We start from the raw sequence: 7,189 nt of genomic DNA, 5'->3' as shown, positions 1-7,189 counted from the left end.
GCTTGATCCCAGGACCCTGAGATCAAGACCTGAGCCAAAGGCTGATGCTTAACCAACTGAGCCATCCAGCCTCCTTTAATTGGTGTGCTTAGATCATTTACATTTAATGTGATTATTGACATAACTGGCTTTAAATTTTCCATCTTGCTATTTGTTATCTATTTGTACTATCTGTCCTTTATTTCTTTTTTCTTCTTTTCTGGCTTTTCCTCAATAACGTAAATAACTGAAATTCAAAATAGAAAATATGGTAAGAGAGGTTCGGAGAAAGATTTGGGATTTTACAGATCAAACTGGTAGTGTCAGAAGTGGCTTAATAGAGAAAATGTCAGGTCTTAATTCTGCTCCTGGTCTGACTCTGGCATCTTTGCTGAGGGTCACATTGAGCTGCGAGGTGCTGCAGAGGTGTCTTTAGAATGGGCAGCACGTCAGAAGACATCAAGACCAAAATCAAGAACTACTAGACTGCCCCCTTCTGACAGCCACTTCCCCAACCAGAACTAGACTAGCAACTGCTGGCAGAACTCCCTGGACTTCCACTGCTGTGAGAAGGCAATAACGCTAAAGGGGGTGATGTCTCCATGTGCCAATGGTACCAGCATGTGTTCAAGTCCCTCTGCCCCATATCCTGGGTATCAGCCTGGGACAACTGCTGGGCAGAAGGCGCATTTCCTGGGAAGATCTGAACCGGCTCCACCCACCTCCCCTCTATCCTCCATGCTTCTCCCAGGGTGGTGAAGGGGGACCTGGGTGTATGGTGATCCCCACCCGGGGATCCTGAATCATGGCTTAAGTAAAAATAAACACTCATTGGAAAAGTGTAAGACTGTGTCTGTGTAAAAGAGCCAGATGATTGGGCAAGAAGCTGGTGGTGGAATTAATACCTTGACCAGTAAGAGGGGCTTCAGGGCGATTTTTTTTTTCTGTTTTGTTTTGTTTTATGTTATTAAACTGACTACCTTCTCTGTAAAAAAAAAAAAAAAGAAGACGTCGTTTGAACTGGACCTTGAAGTATTATGGATCAGGGTGATGGTGGATGGAAGGCACACCATGTTGAGGGAATGGGATGAGCAAGGGGGATGGAGACTGGAAAAGATGTGTTTGGTTCAGGAGAAAATGGATTATCCAGATGGCCAGAGGAAGAGTGGCAGGGGAGATGTGGAAGGTACTTGTGCTGTTGCCAGCTTCCCCTGAGCGTCCCCACCCTGATGGCCTGCACATATCTAAGACAGCTGTCACATCAACCACATCACCTGCCTTCAAACCTGCTCTCTCTCAGTAGCCCATAATTTGATGTGTGGCATCACCAGTTTCCTTAATATCTATACCAGGAGCCTCTGAGTCATCTCAAATGCCTCTTTGTTCCTCAACCCTATCCATCCCACCCTGAGGTCACCTCTTGAATTTGAACTTGCCTGCTCTCCTTCTTGTGCTCTCTCTCTCTCTCTCCTCTCTCTCTCCCCTCAGGTACTGCATTAGCCTTCTCACTGGTCTCTCCATTTCTAGATTCTTCTTCCTTCACACCATCTTTCACCCAGGCACTAACTCCCTGTACCCCTGAAAATGGATGTGCCATTCTATGTGTGTTTTTTCTGGGGGAAACCTGGAGCTTTCATTAAAGTCTCAAGGACAGCAACAGTCCACAAAAAGCTAAGAGTGACTGCCTTGTATCTTTATTTCAAATGAAACAATTACTGCTCAGTTAATATAGTGCAGCTGACAGACTACTGCGCAAGAAGTCAGGAGACCCCAGGGCACCTGGGTGGCTCAGTCGGTTAAGGGTCCGACCCTTGATTCTGGCTCAGGTCATCATCTCAGCATCGTGAGCTCAAGCCCTGCATTGGGCTCTGCGCTGCGTGTGGAGTCTGCCTAAGAGTCTCTCTCTCCCTCTGCCCTTCCCCATCCCTCTCTTTCCTTCTTTAAAAGAAAATAAAAAATAAAAATAAAAACCAGGAGACCTAGGCTGCAGCTCTGGCGCTGCTGGTAATTTGCTGTACTATTTAGGGGCAATGTGTTGCCTGCTCTGCACTTTTTCCTCATCTGTAAAACAGAGAACGATCTCTTCCAGTCTCAAAATGTTATTGTTTTATTACTTACAAGTAGATTCTTTTAACATCAAATATTCCACGGTTTATTTCCTCTCAGGCTCTTCTCCTCTGTTCTGTTCCTGTAGACAAACATTTACTGTTGTGTGTTGTTCACTGAGCTAAGCTCTGCATTTAGAAAATAAATAAAGTACTGTTTCTCCCACTTCAGAAACTCACAGACCAGCTGGGCAGACAGATATGTAAATAAGAAATCACCATACAATGTCATAGAATGCATGCACACAGGAGGCCCTCTGGGGAGGGGCATCTAACTTGGCTTGGGAAGGGCCTCAAAGAGGGGACCACAGCTGAGTCTTGAGGGATGAACAGAATTTTCTGAGTGGAGAAGGAGGGGGATGACATTTCAGGCACAGGAAACACCATATGAAGGTAGAGGGAGGCAGTAACAGAGTCCCGACTTGGCATAGTTTGGCATATCCCCATACGTGAGGATAGTTTGAATGTATGCATGTTGAACACTTGGGCTTTGAATGCACAGGAAGTAACAGGACAGAGGGCTGGAGGGGAGAGTGAGTCAGGTACAGAGTGCCAAGAAGTCTTGACTTCATCCTGTAGACAGTGGGGAACCATTGGATTGTTTTAGGCAAGGGAGTGACTGTCTGATTTTTGTTTCTCGGAAAAAGCACACTGGCCGTGGAGGGGAAGATACATTGGAAGGGAACCATCCAAGTTTGGAAGTGAGAAAGGTCTGAATAAGCCAAGAGGGTGGGGGGTGGAGGGAAGATTATGTGCTCCCTTTAAACCTCTTACACCCAAAGAAGAGCCAAGTAAAAATGTCCAGCAGGTGCTGGAAATATGAGTCTGCTGCTCAGAAGAGGGATCTGGATTTAGGAGCATGGATAAGTAAGCGCTGATGGAAGGCGCGCGAGAGAATGACGGTACTTTGGGGGAGCCTGTACGGTGAGGCGTAAAGGGGCCAAAGGCTGAGTCCTGGGAAATATCAGAGTTAGCAATCAGGAGGAGGAGAGATGGAGAGGGTGGGTGAGATGCAGGAAGCCAGGGCGTGAAGGGAGGGGGGAGGAGGGTGATGAGGGATCTACTCTTGCAAGAGGGCTGGACAGAAGGAGGGGAGAGGGAGGGCTGCAGCAAAGGGAGCCTGCGAGTGGAGGGGCCTATTTCACGTTGTTCTGCCAGCTAGGCAGGGATGAGCCAGGAGGCCCAAGTTAGACACGGGAGAGACTGCGGGAAACAGCTGGACGCAGGAAAGGACAGTATCTAAGGCAAACCTGGAGGAGGTGGTCCTTGGCTAGGGACGTGGGGCATTTATTCTGGTGAGGAAGGGGGAAGGGAATCAGAAAGAGTTTGATTTAGTGGTTCTCACGTTAGAATCACTGAGATAACTTTTCAAAAAACGCCAATAGTTGGGTGCACCTTGGAAATTTCTGGTTTAATTACCCTGGGATGGGTCCTGGGCATTGGTATGTTTTCAGAGCTTCCCAGGTGATTAAAATCTGCAGTCAAGGTTGAGAACCACTGGTTTAATTGTAGGTAACTTTTTAGATTGGCGATAACAGGATGAGATTTGAGGAACCTCACACTTGATAAAGGTAGGATGATAGGGATGGCAAAGGTTTGGGACAGGTGAGGACTACAGAAAGAGAAGAAAGAACAGAAGGGAACTAACACCAACTTAGTGACTTATGTGCCCATTAATGTAGAAATGAATGAGCTTAGTGAAGAGAGAGACACCTCGCAATGACCCTGTGATGTCACAGAGTTCTTAACTAGTTAAGATGTTTTGCTATTTTGTTCCCTTTCTCACTAGAAATGAAAAAAAAAAATCCAGCTGTTTCACAGTATAGACTGGATCTGGAAATACTTGTGTAAGTAAGCATTGAGAGTTGCCTTTCTAGGAAAGTGAGAGCTAGTGAAAGAGCTCCAATTATCCCAGGAGATAGAACTGTGCCCAGTTTTATCAGCAGGGCTCTAAGAAGATGATGGTTCTGGCTGGGATGTGGGCATTACTGGGGTCACTTGTACCTGGGAGTTGGCTGAAATCGCTCATGGCTCAACATTGAAAGACTTCGATGGCCATCCTGCTAGGGTGTGAAGGTTCTGTGTTTAAACAAGGCCCTAAGGAGACCCTTTCTCAACAGTGGCGCTGGGAAAAGGGCCCTACTTTTCACCAGAATGGAAGACCTAACATTTGCCACTGTGGTCTGGGCCTGACTTCCGGGAACACCTTCATCTGCACTGGAAGCAGGCCCTTCTCTCAGCTGGAATTTTCCTTTAGAGAGTGTCCATTGCCACTGCACGAGCCTTCTGCACCCTTCCGGAAGGTGCAGTCCCCAAGCTCCTGAGGGGCCTCTGCTCAGCCTGTTCCAGCCCCACTATCTGCGGCCCATGGGGTGGTGAGGAGCTGAAAGAACTTCTGCTGAGGGCTCTGGCTTTTGGCTAGGAGCCCCTTCCTTGAGCAAGATTCTAGAAAGCACTAGGAATCTTCTAAGGTACATAATAAAGAGGGGAAGATTGAGAGTTGACTGGGGCATGATGGGTATATGGAGGGAGCTCCTTTTGTTACCTTATTAGTCCCATTTTATATAAACAGGAATGGAGCCTGGAAGACATTAAGAAAACTGCCCATGTCCTCAAAGCTAGGAACTGTGCCAACGAAGTTAATAATAATAATAATAATAATAATAATAATAATAATAATAATAGGGGCACCTGGGTGGCTCAGTCCTTAAGCATCTGCCTTCGGCTCAGGGTGTGATCCCGGAGTCCTGGGATCGAGCCCCACATCAGGTTCCTCTGCTGGGAGCCTGCTTCTTCCTCTCCCACTCCCCCTGCTTGTGTTCCCTCTCTCGCTGGCTGTCTCTCTCTCTGTCAAATAAATAAATAAAATCTTAAAAAAAAAATAACAATCTGTTCCACTCTATTGTCCTTCAGGCTCCTGAACTCTGTCACTGTGGGCTGGGCCCCTTGGGAAAATCCCAGCTGGATGTCACCTCAGCGTCCTCTTCCCTCCTAAAGAGCTAGGCTGGGTCCCTTGGGCCCTAGGAGACACGGACCTCCTCTTTGGATCTCTATTTCTCCACTCTGTGAATCCAGATGGGTTTCCATTCTAGGGGCGAGACGGAAGGTAGCCAGAGAATTGCTGCATGGGGCACATCCCGCCGGCTAGACTGAACGTTGGGCCTCTCCTCTGAAACCAGCGCTCTTATAGCAGAAGCCCCGAACGCCTGCAGCCCCACCCTCAGCGAGGAGAAAGCAGAGCTTCAGTTTACTCCAGCTCGACGCCTGGTACCTGTGAATCCTGAAGCTTGATCTGTTGACATCCTGATTTAGATTTTGGCTTTAGGCGGGGCCAGTCTACAGAATTATCTGTAATTCCAGTTAGAAGCCCTGTTTCTGAGTCTTTGGGCCTTCTTGAGGCTTGTGAATCAGGCTCGCGTCCTGTGAACATACTTCACGCTGAAGCTAGTGCGGCCCCAACCCTGGGTCAAATTATACACTGGCTGCCTAGCCCCGGGGGGTGTGCTCGGGGCAGGGCTGGGAACACCTAAGCCGGTTCTACCTCCCTTTCCCTTTCTCAGCTCTTCCCCACGTGTCCCTCACATACTGCCAGGATCGCTGGTGCAGCCTGGTGCCGGCGCGTGACAAGCACCAAACACCTGGACTCACACAGGGACTTGGGCACCGGAAATAACGATTCTGCATATTGCATGCACTCTCGGTACAGAGTCCCTTGCTCACGGTGGGGTGGGGGCGGGATGGGGGGGAGTGAGGAGAGGCAAGAGCTAAGGAGAAGGGAAGTGTTTCCTGAGGTTTTCCATCTCTGAGGGCTAAAAATGCTCTGTCCTTGTGGTTGGTTAGGTTAGAATGGGCAACTGTGAAGGATAAGCTTCAGTCTCAGAGAAAAAAATTTCATCAGGGAGGAACAAAAATCCCAAATAAGTGAGGAACCGAGGCTGGGAATCTCCTTCCCTTGGGACTTCTTAATCACAGGGTTGGGTGCGAAGGTATCAGGACTGAAAGCACGAAGATGTTGAGATGGTGAGAGGACCTGTGAGGGAGAAGTATGCAAAGGTGCTTTTGCAGTATTACTAGTCTTGCTAAGTGCAGGGTTTCACAGCAGTAATAGGATAATATAATAATACTTCCAGCTTTCGCTCAGTCCAAAGGGAATAGGGACTTCCCACAACCCAGGCTTTTATGATGGGGGAGACTCTTGGTGGGTTCAGAGCTACCGCCCCACTTCATGGAGCCCAATTGGTTCCTTGGGATGCTCCAAGGCAGAAACGCCCCAGTTGAGTGGTATGTTTCGTGATACCTCCAATCCCTGTCTAGTACCCCCAACTCCAAGGTATCTGAAGCCCCTAGGGCCAAGAGCCTCTGTGAGGAGTTAAGGACCTGATAGGCCTTCGGAGGTTTCCTGGGAGGAGGGCCCCTCTTCCCTACATCCAAGTTCCCTGCGCCTGTGCCTCCCCCGCCCTCGCTCCCCCAGGGCAGGGCTCCCTTTGTAATTAATCCCAATGCTCAAACCAGAGGGGAGGAAAAAAGTGTTAATGAGGGAGCGTCCCATACTGACTGGGCGGTCGCCGCTCGCAGCAAGAACACCGAGTAATTAAATTATTTTTGGAGGGGGGGGCGGGATGAGGCGGTGCGGGTGTCAGGGAAATCCCCGTATGCACGGGAATGGGGAGCGTCTCCTGCCACTAATTAAAATCAGAAATGACTCTCCCTTCTCGCAGCCCTGGGGGGTGGGGGAGGAAATCAATCTTTCCACGTCCCAGATTGGACTCTGTGCAGCCGGGTCTGTGGCCCGCAAGAACGCACACCTCCATCCCCGGAGGTCCCGGGGCTCGGTCTCTCGCCGCCGGGTCGGGAAAAGCCGCCCCGGAAGGGAGGGGCTGCGGGTTGGGCCCCGGCCGGGGATCGAGGCCTCCCTGGTCAGCGCTCGGGGCCGGGGTCGCCGGGCCGCGGCCTGATTCCAGGGTCGCGAGGGCCCCGCGCGTCTGGGGCGGCCAGCCGGCCGGGGAGCGGCAGCTCCGGGAAGAGCCGGGCCGCAGACAATGGGCGCGGCGGCGGGAGGGGCGCGACGGCGGGAACAGCCGGGAGGCGGCGCCCGGGAGCGCGCC

General features: G+C 50.2%; 1 pseudogene; it reads left to right on the top strand.

Annotated features, from left to right (window-relative positions):
• The first annotated feature begins 416 nt into the window (after positions 1 to 416).
• On the top strand, positions 417 to 686 carry LOC109491071 (annotated as a pseudogene).
• Positions 687 to 7,189: the final 6,503 nt, after the last annotated feature.

Source organism: Ailuropoda melanoleuca, chromosome 8 (assembly GCF_002007445.2).
Source record: "Ailuropoda melanoleuca isolate Jingjing chromosome 8, ASM200744v2, whole genome shotgun sequence".
In the NCBI taxonomy this organism is placed as follows: domain Eukaryota; kingdom Metazoa; phylum Chordata; class Mammalia; order Carnivora; family Ursidae; genus Ailuropoda; species Ailuropoda melanoleuca.
This window is presented reverse-complemented; position numbering and strand designations above follow the sequence as displayed.